We start from the raw sequence: 19,447 nt of genomic DNA, 5'->3' as shown, positions 1-19,447 counted from the left end.
GAACTATCACCCTTAAAAAAACAAAGAAGTATTACTCAATGTTTTTAAATAAGGAACTATTACTCGTCTCTAAACAAATAACTACTACTTCCTTTTGAAATCAAGTAAATACTACTCTTTTTTAAACAAAGAAGTATTAATTCTTGTTTTAAAACAAGGAAGCATTACTCCTTTTTAGAGAAGGAAGTATTACTCCGGTTTTACAAACAAAGAAGTATTACTCGTTTTTTAAACAAGGAATTATTACTTCTTCTCTCTAAACAAGTAAGTACTACGTCTCTTTTTAAAACTCGAAAGTATTACTCCTTTTTAAAACAAGAAAGCATTACTCCCTTTTAAGCATGGAAGTACTACTCCCTTTTAAACAAGGAAGTATTACTCTTCTTTTAAACAGGAAAGTGTTACTCCTTTCCAAACAAAGGAATATTACTTCTTTTTATACGAGGAAGTAGAACTCTTTTTGAACAAAGAAGTACCGCTCCTTTTTTTAAAGAAAAAACTGGAAGTATTACTGCGTCCTTTTAAACAAGAAAATATTACTTCTTCATAAATAAGAAAGTATTACCTCTTTTTAAACAAGAAAATATAACTTCTTTTTAAGTAATGAAGTACTTATTACTCTCTTTTAAAAAAGGAAGTATTATTAAACAAGAAACAAGGTTAAGTATGATTTTTTAAACAAGAAAGTATTACCCTTTCTTTTAATCAATGAAGTGTTACTCCTTTTAAAACAAGAAACTATTATTATTCTTTTAAACAAGAAAGTAATACTCCTTTTTAAACGGAGAAGTTGCTTCTTTTAAAACAAAGAAGTACACACCTTCTTTGTAAACAAGTAAATGTTACTCCTTTTCAAAGAAAAAATATTACTCTTTTTTCTTACTAGGAAGTATTACTCTTTTTTAAACAAGGACGTATTACTTCTTTTTAAACAAAGAAACACTACTTCTTTTTAAACAAGAAAGTATTACGTCCTTTTAAACAAGGAAGTATTAACCCTTCTTTTAAGCTAGGAAGCATTACTCTTTTTTTAAAACAATAAAGTATTGCCCCTTCTTTTTAAATAATGAAGTATTACTCCTTTTTAAACAGGGAAACATTATTCCTTTTTAAACAAGGCAGTATTTATCTTCTTTTAAACAGGGAACGTTACTTCTTTTTAAACAGAAAGTATTACTACTTTTTAATTGGGGAAGTATTACTGTTTTTTAAACAAGGAAGTACTACCTTTTTTAAAAAAAAACTAGGAAGTATTACTCTTTCATTCTAAACAAGGAAATATTATTTCTTTTTAAACAAGGAACTATTACTTCTTGTCAAACAGTGATTACTACTACTTCTTTTTGTAAACCATTAAGTATTAGTTCTTTTAAACAAGGAATATTGCTCTTTTTAAAAAACAATAAAGTTTTACTTTTCTTTTCAAACAATGAAACATTTCTCTTTTTTAAACAGGGAAGCATTATTCCTTTTTAAACAAAGAAGTGTTACTATTCCATTAAACAGGAAAGTATTGCTCCTTTTTAAACAAGCAAGTATTAATATTTATTTAAGCAGAAAAGTATAACTCCTTTTTAAACAGAGAATTATGTCTCATTTTTAAACAAGGGAGTATAACTCCTTTTCTTTAAACAATGAAGTTTTATTCCTTTTAAAACAATAATGCATTATTCCTTTTTAAACAAGGAAGCATTACTCCTTTTTAAACAAGGAAGTATTACTATTCCATTAAACATGAAAGTATTGCTCCTTTTTAAACAAGCAAGTATTAATATTTATTTAAGCAGAAAAGTGTCACTCCTTTTTAAACAGAGAATTATGTCTCATTTTTAAACATTTCTTTTCTTTAAACAATGAAGTCTTATTCCTTTTAAAACAAGAAGGCATTATTCCTTTTTAAACAAGGAACATTTCTCCTTTTTAGACAGGAAAGTGTTACTCTTTCTTAAACAAGGAAATTTTGTTTGTTCCTTTTCAAACAAGGAAGTATTACCTCCTTTTTTAAACAAGGTAGTATTACTAGTTTTAAGCAAAGTGTTATTATTTTTAAGGAGTAAGTACTGCCCCTTCTTTTTAAACAATGAAGTGTTATTCCTTTTTAAACAAAGAAGTATTACTCTTCTTTTAAACAGGAAAGTATTACACCTTTTTAAACAAGGAAGTATTGCTCCTTTTTAAACAAGGAAATATAACTCCTTTTCTTTAAACAATGAAGTGTTACTCCTTCATTTTGAACAAAGAAATATCACTCCTTTACTTTTCTGAGATGATAGCACAGAAGATGACATTGTGATCACGAAAAATAATACTAAATCGAAAGCATCATGATAACATATGATTTCATGTGAGAACTTAAATACATCAAGTAGTATATGCTTACTGTTAGTGTTATTTGTCACCGTTAGGAGAAATGAAACAACAATAAATATAACTAGTGTTTTATTTCTGGCGGTACGCAATGGTATAAGGTACCGTCACCTTTTAAATAAGAACGGGTTATTTCCTCTTCTATCTTAAAAGTGGGTTGACGAGAAACATCGAAAATACCAAATAGCATATATATATATATATATATATATATATATATATATATATATATATATATATATATATATATATATATATATATTTTTTTTTTTTTTTTTTTTTTTTTGAAAATCAGTCGTTTTGAAAATCCTGTTGTTTCTAGTACACAATCGCTTAGAAAAAGAAGCAATAAATGCATCAAATGTGGAAGATGAAATTTTGCGTATATCTGGATTTGTTTAAGTATAGTATTTCTTTCTACTGTGTTTGTCTGTAGCTTCAATTCATAAGCCTTTATAATTGCCCAACATATTTGGCAATCACGCAAAAAACAACACCGAAGATTCTACACTTGTGTTAATTTAACACACAGGTTGTGTGTCATTTCAACTACCGGCATTTGACACACAACTCCAAATGGAGACTGAGTTGTTCTAATCACTTGTTTGTGTTATATTTTAACACAATCGTGTTAACACATAGGCATGTCGTTGAAATAACACAACGATTTTTTTTTACAGTGTACTATCGTCTTAAAGTATGAGGCATAGCCAGATACCTCAACGTGTGCGTAACTTAATTATATATCACGCATGCCCTTTCAGTTCATTAAAGTTTAGCGTCATTTTCACCACCGAGGCTGTATGAAATGTGGATCTATAATTTAAGGATAAAATTTTCAAGATTCTTTCACTGGGAATTGAACTCAGTGCACCAAAGGTGCTCACGCTAGCCTTTAGACCTTTTTCACTGGAAGACTCAATGACACTTAGGAATTTTGTCCTATCGACTGACGCGACCAGCATATGAATACACAAACCCTCGCTCGAACTGGCCTACCATTGGTCCATCGTAAAGTTGGATAATGAAGAAATGTTACGTCTAATTTACATAAATAAGAGTTCCATAGAACACTTTAGTGGTAACTTAATATGCGGGAGTTGAAATTTGTCTCCACGCGACGTATGCTAAATTACTTCACTTGGGCACACCATTAAAGTATCCTTATTCTGTGTCTCAAGCGGAAAGCATTTTCTTAGAAATTTCATTACTTTCAAGTAGCGTCGAAAGCGTTGGTAGAGTTAACTTCAGGAACACCTCCTCACATACAAACTTTAAGTTTCTTGGAAGGAAGATACATGTTTCAGTTTGTTGAGCGTTACGTATGGGGCGGAAAGGAGTGGGAGGGGAGGGAGATGGCAAAATGAGAAATATGAAGACGATGCTTCTCGTAGTCTTTGGTCTTTTAATAAATGCTTTGAGGTTTCAGAGAAATGTGTTGGCAAAAAGCTTGGGCATGTTGTCTGAGAAAACAGAGTGTACATCACTATGTGTTTATCTTTTTTAAGTTCGGCGATTCTGTAAAATAAAATAGCATTGAGAAACGGGCGTAACAAAGGAGCTGAGGAGGAGTATACAAAGGTTATAGCATGGCGTCAAGAAATGAAATGAAAATGAAATTTTAAGTTTTACGTCCCTCAATTGTACCGTGTTATGCAAAAATGAAGTAAGCGCCAAACTTTGAAAATCCACGTAAATGCGACGATTGGTTCCTGATAAGCATTAGAACGTTTTGCACAATCAAAAAGAGAGGAAAACCAACACCTTTCCAAAAAAAAGAAAAGAAACATAATTTCACTTTTGATTACGGCTACATTAATGCTAGACATCAACCTTTATACGTAATTTTCTTAAAAGTATGAAAGTGGCGCTTAGTTCGTTTTCGCAGGACACGGTACAATTATGCCCTGTAGGCTAAACGACACAGAAGATTAAAGAAAAATCAGTGGGATGAAAAGTGGAAGGAAACGGAAGAACCCCTTATTCTAAGAAGACCCACGGAAGAATTGTTTTTGAAATAAACTAATGCTGCTTAGCATTGAACCAGGGACCTCTCACATTAGAGCTGCCGTCCCCTACTCTAAGCTCAGGTTGTGGTCTGAAGCGCGCGTTAATACTAAACTCCGTCCTTCATAGCCTGGGCGCTGCATAAGAGAAAAGAAAAACACAACTCAAGTTAATATCTATAAAGTATGTGGAAAGATCTATGATTATTTATAGAACAAGCAAGGCTGTAGTTGAAGGTATAGGGCGGTATATACATTCTCTGCTCATGGGCTGATTCAGAAAGAGGGAGAGGGGTCGTTTCCCTCTCGCCTCCAGCGGCACAGACACTAGTGCTGCCAAAGCCCGGTTAGGGAAAAAACTGAGAATCATTCACTGCCTCACCCCCAACCGCCCTCCAGAAGTCAATTATGGGTCCACCCCTGCCTCTGCTTAATCTTGTCACTAGAATAAATGTCTTCTGCTTCAAGGACTTTTGTTTCTTTTATATTTTATTTATTTATATTTATTTACTTACTTGTGTCATGACTCCAGTGATGAAGTGACTATATCATTTCCTTTTTTTAATTCTATTCTTAGCCATTGTTCAAGCACGTATATCGATCGATCATACAAAAAAATCGTTTTTTGTTTTCTAACTACTCAAGCGGTATTACACCACGACACAATCAACTGAGGATGAATTTCAAGCGGTGTTATACCACGACGCAAATAGAGAAAACGAATGATTACACTCTCAGTGTGACCACCCAGCAAAAATATTTCGTACTAACCTATGCAGAAAAAAGTACTAAATCGGAGAAAAAGTACTAAAATTTTACCTGATCCGGTTTCACCTTATTTATGACATTTTATGATGTTATTATCTTATTAGAAGGTTTCCGGAGCCCCTCCTCTACTGTGCGTGGAGGAGTGATCCTTCACATTCTTGAAAGAACTCCCATCTTTTATTTTTTTTTACAATCCAAATTCGATACAAACCATGCAAACCACTTACACCCTCCCAATTTTGACCTTACACCCCTAAACTAAAAATCCTGGCGAAATCTCTGCTTTATTGTCGTACTAGAACTCACTGTAAAACCACTAAGTACACAAGTAGACGAATACACAGGATGTCGGGAGAAAACAAGAAATATCATAAAATTGAGGTTTAATTCGTTAATAGCCTACTGTTTAAACGGATCACCAAATATGAAATATTGTTTACTGGAGTCATTTTTTAATTGGAAGGAGCGACCGGACGGCACCTATGTCCCATATTCGCTCTTGTAAATACCACTGTTAAAAAAGAAAGGCAGAAAAAATTACCAAGAACAGTGATATTTTCGTACATTGCCAAATTTTTATGGGATTCCTTTTTCTCTCCCAAATGTCTTTATGAGAAAAGAAGAGGAGGAGAAAAGTACCCGATTTGTTGGTGAACGCACTAGAACACTAAAATATTATAAAAGGTACTAGATCTAGTACGAAAGAACTAACGGTGGTCACACTGTTAACACTGTTCTTGTAGAGTATCGTAAGTATCAAAAACAGTCGTCACTCTCACCGCCGCTGCTAGAGTTCTGTGTACCGTACAGTGTTGCCATCTCTGTCACGCATTGACAACGAGTAATCGCGTATTTTGAAACAAACAACACGTTTCTATCTGTTATCAATCCTGAAAAAAATGGAGGTACTATAACTTGAATGCACCTCGTAATTATATCAGTTAAGTGCAACATGAACTGAGAAAAATCGTTTATTCGGACAGCGATATATTGTGCAAATATACGGAACTCATATGTTTAGTGCGGAAATCTGTACAGATCATACATTATCCCATACGTCACATACGTAGTACCTTCTTCCCGCTTAGATGTTACAACATGGCGCTACAGGATGTCTGACATCTAACAACGTCTTCAGTTTATTGCATACGTATTCGTATTTTACGTACTTCAGCGCTATATGTTATGTACGTTCATTTGTATGTGAGATCCTGATCACCTGTATACAGTTCTTTCGTTCGTACGGAGAGTATGTATAGATGGAACACTTATACGGAAAGTATTATAAAACATACGTTTTTTAGTTACACGTTTGCTTCAGGATGTTACATATTGTCATATGGTAAGTCCAAAAAAACTACAGGATTTACGCATGTAACCTACGTTTTTACGTATACCACATACGTTTTTTCGTTTCTCTGTGTGTGAAAGTAAAAGTATGGCTTAATATACGAAGGTACTCGATATGATTGACTTGGTACAATGAATTGGTATCAAGTATTTTTCTTTTTTCTTTTTATTGGTTCTATTATTATAGTGTACCTGCAACTTAAGGGCGTGCTTTTGCCATAATAAACCTTCCGCTATCTTAGAGGTCTCTTCGACACATTAACATGTAGATGATAAAACGTCTTTTACGCCACAATCTTGCCGTATTAATAAAAGCAAAAAAAAATGGAAACTTAAAAAAAGAAAGCTTTCTTTTGCGGTGGATCTATTATGGAGTGAGAATTCGTCTTGTGGTGTGAGTTGATGATGAGAAAGGAAAAAAAGAGGCTTAGCTGTGAGGTTTTGTTGAAGTCCTCCTTCCCTTCTCTTCCTGAGATAACTTCCCGTATTCCCATGGCAGTTTATTTCTGATAATATTTTCTCTGTTCTAGCTCGCGGCCATATTGCTTTAAAGAGATTTTGTTATTCTTTTTCTTTTTTTTTTCATTTTTCCTTAAACTGGTGCCTATCCATCATACGTCTTGTCATTATTTCTTTCTTTTCTTTTCCTTTTTGACTCGAGAAGTTCCCTGGCTTTTAGTGTTTTTTCAAAACATCCTCCCATCCTTATTCATTTCATGCCGATTTTCTAAATGGCTAGAAATCGGAAGCAGAAAAATGAGTCATGACAACGCTATTTTATGTAAAATAATGTTGTCTAGCGAGCTCTTGTTCCATTTTTCGGTTGTTTTTTTTTTTTATCTATTTCAAGAAGTCACATAAATACTGTAAAATTAGCGGTATTTTAATTTCACCGTGATGGAGCTTGTTCAGTGTATTATAAAACTCTTTGTATATAAGAGACCTAATCACGGCGAAATAAAAATACCGCTAATTTTACAATAATTATGTGATATCTTCAAATAGATAAAAGATAATCGAAAAGTGGAACAAGAGCACGCTAGACAATATTATTTTGCGTGAGGTACAGGTATCACGAGTCACCTAGTAGCTTTCCGTTTGCAGCCATTTAGAAACACGAGAATAAATGCCGATTTTCTAAATTTCTGGAAATCGACAGCAGATAAGTGAGTCGTAATAACGTTATCTCATGTAAAATCATATTGTCTAGCGAGCTCTTGTTCCACTTTTCGATTATCTTTTATCTGTTTCAAGCTATCACATAATTACTGTAAAATTAGCGGTATTTTAGTTTTGCCGTGATGAGGCCTCTTAAAGAACTCGCACGTGAAAAATTCGAGGTTTTGGTTGTCCAAGTTTTAAGCATTTTTACCCCACTGATCATTGTGTTGAAGTGGATTTGCTTTGTACTTATGTGTGCTGTCAGCAACTAGAGTATATAGCAAGAGGCCAACAGTTTGAAATGGTGTGTGAAAAGCATTGTCCACCAGGTGAAACGAGACAGGACTAACCCAATAGAAACGTTCACTTTGCGAGACGAGCGTGTGTGCTGACCATATTGCAACAATGGAGTTCTTATAGATGTGTTTATTAGGATCGAGCAGTGAAACTTATTAATATCGTCTCGTTAGTATATCTGTCCGTCAGTTACTCTGCATAAGGATAAACTTGTTAGTACATCTGTCCGCCCGTTACTCCGCGTTAAGATCATCTTGTTAGTACTATCCGTCCATTACTTACGTAGCATAAAGATCATCTCGTTGATACGTCTGTCCATTGGTACGCACTCATTCCCGTCCGTTCTTCCAAAACGTTTTACCATGTCTTCTTCTGAATTTTTTTCAGTTACCTGGGGTGCAGGCAGTAGCCAGCCCTAAATTGTAGGGGGGGGGGCGATCGGACTATATTATAGTTCATTACCATATTATAGTTCATTTGCAAGCCTACCGTGAAAATTTTAGGGGCATAAAAATTTAAGGGGTGCCCCCTAGACCCCCCTAGATACGGACTGCTGGGGCGACTTTTCGGATTGTTGTCCTCTATCTGTTTCTATCTTATGTCATATTTGCTGTGATACCACACTGTACAATATCGTTCTTAACATAATCTCCCCACTTCTTCTTTGTGCAGCCTCGGGCTCGTCCCCTCCCCGTAGTTTTAATGAAAAGTTTATATACTGAGTTTCATCTTATAAAATTGCCGGATTCCTAAGATAATATATCATTTTAGTAATAAATACATGAACCCCTCTACCTAGGGCTGGATTAAGGATGCAGGGAGCTGTAGGTCAGAGACTTCAGGTGAACGGGGGCCTTCACTCTTATCAAAATCTCAACTGGCTGTCTGAAAAGAATCATACAAGATACAGATGGTGATCAGAAAAATGGAAACACCTGAACGAAATTGCAACTTACCAGATTAATATGGTGTCGGGCCACCTTTCGCCTTCAGAACAGCCTTGATGCGACGTGGAATGGAGGAATAGAGGTCGTGAATGCTAGCAAGTGGAATTTTACACCATTCCTCGTGCAAGGCATCGGCCAGTTCTGTGAGAGAGGATGGAGGTGGAAATCGTCGCCGGAGTCGTGTTTCCAAAACGGACCGCAGATGTTCAATTATGTTGAGATCTGGGGATTGGGCGGGCCAGGGGAGGTGTTGAACTTCATCCCGACGTTCCTCAAACTACGCTGCAACAACGCCAGCTGTGTGAATGGGTGCATTATCATTCTGGAAGATGGCGTCATTGTCCGGGAACATCCGGACCATAGAATGCAAGTGGTCTCCTAAAATTGCGACATAATCGTTGGCAGTGATTAGTCCGCTAAGTGTGACCACAGGACCCAATGAAAACCATGATATTGCGGCCCACAGCATCACCGAGCCGCCGCCATGTTTCACAGTTGGGCGGAGACACTGCAGATCATAAGCTTCTTTGGGCGTTCTCCACACATAAACACGGCCCGTGGTTGGGAATAGGGTGAAGGATGACTCATCCGACCATATCACAAGTTTCCAGTCCTCAACGGTCCAAGTTGCATGGTCGCGGCACCATTTGCGGCGTGCGAAAGCGTTATGGTCCCTGATGAGCGGTTTGGCCCGTGCAACACGACCCCGTAAGTTCATGTCATGTAATTCGCGGCGGACTGTGATTGTCGAAACAGGGTGGGGGAGGTGCTGATTGAGTTCCTCCGTCACTTGCTCCGCAGTGGCATGACGGTTCTGCGTGACAATGCGCTTTAATACCCGGCGTGACCTGTCACTCATGATTTTCTTCCGCCCACTGTTCCGCTTCCCCGATGTGGTTTTCCCGTGTGTTGTGTACGCCGTCATCACCTTCGACAATGTACCACGCGACACACCTAACACAATAGCCACTGCCGTCACACTCACTCCACATAACCGCGCACCAAAAATTTGCCCTCTTTGAAAATCTGAGAGGTCTCCCATTTCACACTACCTCCGTCTGTTGAAGCCACTGGATACTGCTGTTCCACTGCGCCTGACATAGCATGGAGGCCGACCTAACACACCACCACCGGCGCTGCGGGCGCCACGACACCACTACCAACCCATACATCTGACGTGTTGCCAACTACAGGTGTTTCCATTTTCTGATCACCATCTGTACAATCATCATCATAAGATAAAATATGACCAAAAATATGAAACATTTCTTTGTTGATCAGTTCTCTTCACTCCTAGGATGCGATAGAGGATTTCGCGAGGACGAAAGCTCGGAAAAGAAACTTTTGAGTTATTCATTTTTTTATATATTTATTTGTATGTTTTTATATTTATTTTCTTTATGTATCTTGTATATATTTTTTATAATTATTTTTTTATGCATTTGCAAAGTTCCATTAGATATATCGTCTAATATACGGCATGGTTGATGTCGTAGAACTACGTGTATTCCCTTAACTTTCCAACTGTACTTCCAGAGAAATGCATCCGTCGAAGTCAGCAGGGTCCACATTTTTTCTAACCCTGGATCTCCAGATGGGTTTATCCGGTCCCGCTTCTCCCCCCTCGCCCTGAGTTCCGCCCTTCTGGAAAATTAGTGCGATAAAAACCTAATATAAATGAGGATCTACTCATGGTCCAAAAGATAAACAAAATCAGTTGAACGTAAGGGCGCCGATTTCTCTGTAACTTTGGGGGAACCCATTCAGATATGGTTGGTTTCAGACAACGGTCTAAGAAGGCATATATGAGGATTTTAAGATAAATTCAAATTATGCCAAATATAGATTATTCATAAAAACACATATAACAATAAAAATACATATTCATAAAAAGAAAAACATGAGGGCCCACATGAGCATTCTGAACCCGGCCCCCCAGGATCGGCGACCTTAGTCGAACGGTGTAAAAGCAGTTAACCCTCAAACACTTGTACATTTAATTTTTATACTGTATATACGAGTACAGTAACTCGTAGTTAGTTTAAACTGCAAACAGAAAAGAAGGCAAGAAAATTTCAGTGAATGTTCTTGATCGGTCTTTTGCTAAACATGGAATGCTAATTTCCAACATGCTTCTGCACTACAATATAGTTATTATTGTTTCTTAATCCTACAGCGTTGGTTTCATGTATCTATATATATGCATGTTTTGAATGCGATATTGAGCAATGTTTAATTAATTCGTATTGTAAACTCCTGTTGTCCGAGCTCTTTGTTTGTGTGTAACCAACTCACATCGGTCATATCGATGTTTATATTAATAACGTTTCCAGTTGGTAATAGACTGGTGGATTATATAGATGCAGAAGTTGCATATACTCAGAAACAGGAGCGGAAGTAATCGAAAATAACTAGGTGCACTTGATCTCGTACAAAATTTGATTTGACCGCAAAGATTGCTACTTAAAATGACGTACTAAAATGAATTTTCCTTTTCTTTGCCTCTACAACATAACAATAGTATATATAATCAAAATGTACGATCAAAATGTACGCTTGAGAAGTGCAAGCGAGTTAATAGATCATACAAGTGTAAGCTACATTTTGATATGAGATAATATATCATACAAATGTAAGCTACATTTTGATATGAGTTAATAAATGAGACATTTTGATATGAAAATATATGCACATAAATCTGCAAGTAAGAATCAATGTTGTTATATCATCTCTAGAACGTATATAGTCATAATACTACTTTCTTAACGACTGTGTAATGATGTATTGGAAATAAATATTTACTTTTTTTCAGACTAAGAATATCCTAATTTTAAATTCGATGCACAAACTTGCCAAATTCTTCAAACGCTCTTGCTGAATAAATTTTCTCAGCGATGTACTCACCACTTTCAATTTTAAAAAAACTCTTTTCCACATGCCATAAGTACTGGGATTATCAAAGAAAAGCGTATATTGTGTTTTATTCTTTTGAATGTTGCTTTGAGCTTTAAAGTTTAAGTTTGAGAAAAGGGCAAAGAAAAGAAAGTCTGCTATTTAATTATAAGATTAGACATTTAGTTTCAAGTTAAACAAAAAGATTTTATTAACAATTACTAGTTTTAATTTCACGAAGATTTAACAAATAGTATAGTAGTGCAAAATATCCCTTCACTGGGTACCAATTTCGCTACCCTATCCATAGGTTGTACGAATACGAAGTAGGAAAGATAGAACTTTGGAAACGAACTTAAAAGATGAAGACCACTACCAATTTGGTAATATGGAATTGAAATCTTTCAAATCTCTTCACTTGTGAAACACCCTATATATATATATACAGGGTGTTACAAAATTTTTCACAATATTTTGGGAATAGATTATTCACATCACAATAAGAAAAAAGTTCATATGAATCTCTGGTCGGCAGTGCTTATTTTATTTTCGTAGTTATAGTTTGCCGAAAATGTGAAGAAATGAACTTTAAGAGGCCTCGTCACTGCGAAATTAAAATACCGCTAATTTTGCAGTAATTATGTGATATCTTCAAATAGATAAAAGATAATCGAAATGTGGAACAAGATCTCCCTAGACAATATTATTTTGCGTGAGATACCGTTATTATGACTCATTTATCTGCTTTCGATTTCCAGCCATTTAGAAAATCGGCATTTATTTTCGCGTTTCTAAATAATTGCAAACGGAAAGCTACTAGGTGACTCGTGATAAGGGTACTTCATGCGAAATAACATCGTCTAGGGAGGTCTTGATCCACTTTTCGATTATCTTTTATCTATTTGAAGATATCACATAATTACTGTAAAATTAGCGGTATTTTAATTTCGCATTGATAGGCACTCTTAAAGGTCCATAGTTCCGCTACTGTAGGACCGATCGTAATCGGATCAAGACATCACTGAGGAACTAGTATGTGAACTATCCAAATATTCATCTTTCAGAATGGACTGGAGCATTATCAAACATGGATATTTGGATAGTTCACATCCCAGTTACTCAGTGATGCCTTGACCCGACTACTGTAGGTCCCATAGTAGTGGAGCTAAGAACTTTTAAAAGTTTATTTGTTTCACATTCTCGACAAAAGAGAACTCCGAAACTATCCACTTTTGAGCACAGGTCTATATGAACTTTTTTTCTTATTTCGATGTGAGGAATTTCCCAGAATATTGTGAAACATTTCTGTAACCCCCCCTATATATATAGGGCCGAATTTTGGGGTGGACACATGCACCTCCCTTCACTGTAAATATACACTATCTAAAATAAAAACCTAGCAGTGAAAAATGTGTCCGTTTGAGGTTTAAAAGAAAGCTTAGTTTTACAAAAGCAATATTTTAAGTCGATTTTCTGAAGGTTGAAGGAAAATGGTTCAGTGAACAAAGTAATATTCCTCATTCACACCACAGACAACTAAAGGCATGAAGGTTGAAGGAAAAGGGTTCACTGAACAAAGTAATATTCCTCATTCACACCACAGACACCTAAAAGCATGAAGGTTGAAGGAAAAGGATTCACTGAACAAAGTAATATTCCTCATTCACACCACAGACATCTAAAGGCATGAAGGTTGATGGAAAAGGATTTACTGAACAAAGTAATATTCCTCATTCACACCACAGGCACCTAAAAGCATGAAGGTTGAAGGAAAAGGGTTCACTGAACAAAGTAATATTCCTCATTCACACCACAGACACCTAAAAGCATGAAGGTTGAAGGAAAAGGATTCACTGAACAAAGTAATATTCCTCATTCACACCACAGACACCTAAAAGCATGAAGGTTGATGGAAAAGGATTTACTGAACAAAGTAATATTCCTCATTCACACCACAGGCACCTAAAAGCATGAAGGTTGAAGGAAAAGGATTCACTGAACAAAGTAATATTCCTCATTCACACCACAGACACCTAAAAGCATGAAGGTTGAAGGAAAAGGATTCACTGAACAAAGTAATATTCCTCATTCACACCACAGACACCTAAAGGCATGAAGGTTGATGGAAAAGGATTCACTGAACAAAGTAATATTCCTCATTCACACCACAGACACCTAAAAGCATGAAGGTTGAAGGAAAAGGATTCACTGAACAAAGTAATATTCCTCATTCACACCACAGACACCTAAAAGCATGAAGGTTGAAGGAAAAGGATTTACTGAACAAAGTATTATTCCTCATTCACACCACAGACAACTAAAGGCATGAAGGTTGAAGGAAAAGGATTCACTGAACAAAGTAATATTCCTCATTCACACCACAGACACCTAAAAGCATGAAGGTTGAAGGAAAAGGATTCACTGAACAAAGTAATATTCCTCATTCACACCACAGACACCTAAAAGCATGAAGGTTGAAGGAAAAGGATTCACTGAACAAAGTAATATTCCTCATTCACACCACAGGCACCTAAAGGCATGAAGGTTGAAGGAAAAGGATTCACTGAACAAAGTAATATTCCTCATTCACACCACAGGCACCTAAAGGCATGAAGGTTGAAAAAAAGGATTCATTGAACAAAGTAATATTCCTCATTCACACCACAGGCACCTAAAAGCATGAAGGTTGAAGGAAAGGGATTCACTGGACAAAGTAATATTCCTCATTCACACCACAGGCACCTAAAAGCATGAAGGTTGAAGGAAAGGGATTCACTGAACAAAGTAATATTCCTCATTCACACCACAGACACCTAAAAGCATGAAGGTTGAACGAAAAGGATTCACTGAACAAAGTAATATTCCTCATTCACACCACAGACACCTAAAAGCATGAAGGTTGAAGGAAAAGGATTCACTGAACAAAGTAATATTCCTCATTCACACCACAGACACCTAAAAGCATGAAGGTTGAAGGAAAAGGATTCACTGAACAAAGTAATATTCCTCATTCACACCACAGACACCTAAAGGCATGAAGGTTGAAGGAAAAGGATTCACTGAACAAAGTAATATTCCTCATTCACACCACAGGCACCTAAAGGCATGAAGGTTGAAAAAAAGGATTCATTGAACAAAGTAATATTCCTCATTCACACCACAGGCACCTAAAGGCATGAAGGTTGAAGGAAAAGGATTCACTGAACAAAGTAATATTCCTCATTCACACCACAGGCACCTAAAGGCATGAAGGTTGAAAAAAAGGATTCATTGAACAAAGTAATATTCCTCATTCACACCACAGGCACCTAAAAGCATGAAGGTTGAAGGAAAGGGATTCACTGGACAAAGTAATATTCCTCATTCACACCACAGGCACCTAAAAGCATGAAGGTTGAAGGAAAGGGATTCACTGAACAAAGTAATATTCCTCATTCACACCACAGACACCTAAAAGCATGAAGGTTGAACGAAAAGGATTCACTGAACAAAGTAATATTCCTCATTCACACCACAGACACCTAAAAGCATGAAGGTTGAAGGAAAAGGATTCACTGAACAAAGTAATATTCCTCATTCACACCACAGACACCTAAAAGCATGAAGGTTGAAGGAAAAGGATTCACTGAACAAAGTAATATTCCTCATTCACACCACAGACACCTAAAGGCATGAAGGTTGAAGGAAAAGGATTCACTGAACAAAGTAATATTCCTCATTCACACCACAGGCACCTAAAGGCATGAAGGTTGAAAAAAAGGATTCATTGAACAAAGTAATATTCCTCATTCACACCACAGGCACCTAAAAGCATGAAGGTTGAAAAAAAAGATTCATTGAACAAAGTAATATTCCTCATTCACACCACAGGCACCTAAAAGCATGAAGGTTGATGGAAAAGGATTCACTGGACAAAGTAATATTCCTCATTCACACCACAGGCACCTAAAAGCATGAAGGTTGAAGGAAAGGGATTCACTGAACAAAGTAATATTCCTCATTCACACCACAGACACCTAAAAGCATGAAGGTTGAAGGAAAAGGATTCACTGAACAAAGTAATATTCCTCATTCACACCACAGACACCTAAAAGCATGAAGGTTGAAGGAAAGGATTCACTGAACAAAGTAATATTCCTCATTCACACCACGGACACCTAAAAGCATGAAGGTTGAAGGAAAGGGATTCACTGAACAAATTAATATTCCTCATTCACAGCAGAGATGCCTAAAGGAATTTAAAAACTTTAAAATTTAAATCAAATGTAGTGGTAGTTATTGGTGCACCCCCTTCAAGAAATCTGGATCCGGCCCTGTGTATAGATAGATAGATAGATAGATGTGTGTGTGCGTCGCATTTGGAGCCCATATTTTGTAATTACAAAATAGTGGATGGATTCTACGAAGTTCATTTTACGCTTCACATAGAATGTGTAATGTGGACCCGCAAGGAAAGAAAATAAAGAGAACACTGTATACTATCTGAACAAGTACATGTAGACCAATATTGCTTATGAAGTCAGTACCCGTTGTATTTTATAGATGGCTATTTTGTGGCATCGTAAAAACCTCTTTATATTTAAAAACAGCCGAAACGAATAAAAAGCTTATTGCTGGGCAAAAAGCCAGTAAATGATTTTATATCCCATTTTATTTTCCCTGTTATTCTCGTGTTTTAATATATGAGGACACCCGTGTAACATATTTTATTTATTCTATAGGAAATGGACACGTCTATCAGAAGGAAACATCTATTCACGAGTTACAAACTAAATTTATAAACTAGGGAATGGTATATGTGCTTGCTATATATGTCATAGAAATGTACTTCCTGTATTTTTAATACAAAGAGGGTAATTAAACCGCAAAAAATTTAAATTAGGAATGCGACTAATTTTGACTTGCATCAATAAAAATTGATATCAACCATAACAGTTTCTCGTATCTGATATTTAAATTTTTACTAATATTTTCTAAAGAATTTCTTTTTATCAACGAAGACTCCATTATGTAGTGATTCCAAAACTTATTTATATATGTATAAAGATAACCAAGAAAGTTCTATCGCCTTTTGTGGAGGTCTGTGTTTAATTGGCGCTCACACCGTGAGTTGAATGCGAATAGAGATAAGGCGAAGGTCAGTTGTTGGTGTGGGTATATCCAATATACAACGTGATTGTGGCAGATCAGTTAAACTGTGAACTTGCGTAAGGACAGAGTGAACATGGGACCTCCACAAAGCGTCATAAGGCCGTGTATGCTGTACGAGCTCAAACTGAGGACAAACGACGCTGCAGCGGGGCGGAAGATATGCCAGGCCTTTGGCTAGGGTATCGTGACTACGTGGACAGTGCAGCGGTGGTTTAATAAGTTTGAGGACGGTGATAAAACACTCAAAGAAAGCCGCACTACGTGCCTGAAGACCAACTCATGTACAAAATGAAGATCTTTAGGCAGCAATTGAGCAAACAGTGGCCAGACATGTAAGGAACTGAAACTCCACTTCAGTGTGAGTGGAGAAACCATTCGGCAACACCTCTATCGACTTAGGATGCACTACAAGTTGGCTCAATCAGTCCCATATGATTTGACTCCGGGCCAGCAGGCAAGGCGAGCAGACACCTGTGTTTCTTTGCTGTCTCGGGTGAGGAAGTAGTTATTTCTAGACAGGGTGTTGACATGTGATGAGAAGTGGGTCCTGTACGAAGCTCCATGGCGCCATCATCATTGGTTAGCATCCCATGAACCGTTTCGAAAACAGTCGAAACCAGCACTCCACTAGAAGAAGGTCCTCCTGTGTGTATGGTGGACTGGTCGCGGCATCGTGCATCGGGGACTGCTACCAGCTGGTCAAAGCATCAATGCAACTGTGTACTGTTAGCAGTTCAAGAAAAACTCAAAACTCTGGAGTCAACACTTCTGAAGCTAAGGGAAAATTGATTGTTTTTATTGGGTATTGAATGGAGACATCAGCAGCAGAGATATTTGTCACCGTCACGAATAGTAAGGGAAGCTTGATTTATTTTATTAGATATTGAATGGGAATGTCAGCAGCAGCTCTGTTTGTCCCCGTCACGTAAGCTATGGGAGAACGATTGATTTTATTAGATATTGAATGGGGACGTCAGCAACGGGGCTATTTGTCCCCGTCACGAAAGCCAAGGGTAGATCGATTGAGTTTATTGGATATTAAATGGGGATGTCTGCAATGGGGCTATTTGACACCGTCATGAAAACTAAGGAAAGATTTATTGATTTTATTGAATATTGAATGGGGACGTCAGCAGCGGAGCTATTTTTCCCGTTTCGAAAGCTAAGGGAAGATTGGTTGATTTTATTGGATATTAAATGGGGATGTTAACAACGGGGCTATTTGACCCCGTAACGAAAGCTAAGGGAAGATTGATTGATTTTATTGAATATTGGATGGGGATATCAGCAACAGAGCTATTTGTCACCGTCACGAATACTAAAGGAAGATTGAGTGATTTTATTGGATATTGAATGGGAATGTCAGCAGCAGAGCTATTTGTCACCGTCACGAATACTAAAGGAAGATTGATTGTTTTTATTAGATATTGAATGGGAACGTCAGTAGCAGCTGTTTGTCCCCGTCACGTAAGCTAAGGAAAAATTGATTGATTTTATTGGTTATTGAATGGGGCGTCAACAGCGGAGCTATATTTCCCGTTTCGAAAGCTAATGAAAGATAGATTGATTTTATTGGATATTAAATGGGGACATCAGTAGCAGAGCTATATATCACCGTCACGAATGCTAAGGAAAGTTTGATTGCTTTTATTAGATATTGAATGGGGACGTCAGTAGCAGCTGTTTGTCCCCGTCACATAAGCTAAGGAAAAATTGATTGATTTTATTGGTTGTTGAATGAGACGTCAACAGCGGAGCTATTTTTCCCGTTCCGAAAGCTAATGGAAGATAGATTGATTTTATTGAATATTTAATGGGGAGTTGAGGACGTCAGTAACGGGGCTATTTGTCCCCGTCATGAAAGCCGAGGGAAGATTGATTGATTTTATTGGATATTAAGTGGAGATGTCAGCAGCAGGGCTATTTTCCCCGTCACGAAAGCTAAGAAAAGATTGATTGATTTTATTGGATATTAAATGGGGACGTCAGTAATGATGCTATTTGCCCCAGTCACAACAGTTAAAAGAAGATTGACTGATTTTATTGGATATTGAATGTGCACGTCAGCAACACATCTAATTTTGCGCCGTCACGAAAGCTAAATGAAGGTTGATTGATTTGTCCCCATCATAAAAGATAAGGGAAGAAAACTACCTAATGCATACGAAAATAGGGTTTTTAGATAAATTCTTTTTCGTTAATTGTAGCGATAAAATTGTAATTTTTACCAACCTGACTTCCTCCAGAGCCGTCATTGTTCATAACCTCGGTATTACATAAGTACATACCTCAAAAAGTCAGCCTCAAAATGTTTATTTCCTCGAAAGTAATGTGTGAAATTGAAGTGCACATTATAGGCGAACAGATACGATACTATATAAATTTTACAAGGTCAGGGATGCTGCTTTTTATATTGGTAACTTATCATAAAAAGAATATTATAAATTTGTAGACTTTTAATCATCCGCTAAAAGTACGCCCTGTGTTCAAAGACATAATTATTATTAG

The sequence above is a fragment of the Thermobia domestica genome, chromosome 4 (genome assembly GCF_964235325.1).
Source record: "Thermobia domestica chromosome 4, izTheDome1.hap1.1, whole genome shotgun sequence".
NCBI lineage: Eukaryota > Metazoa > Arthropoda > Insecta > Zygentoma > Lepismatidae > Thermobia > Thermobia domestica.
Note: the sequence above shows the minus strand (reverse complement) of the source record.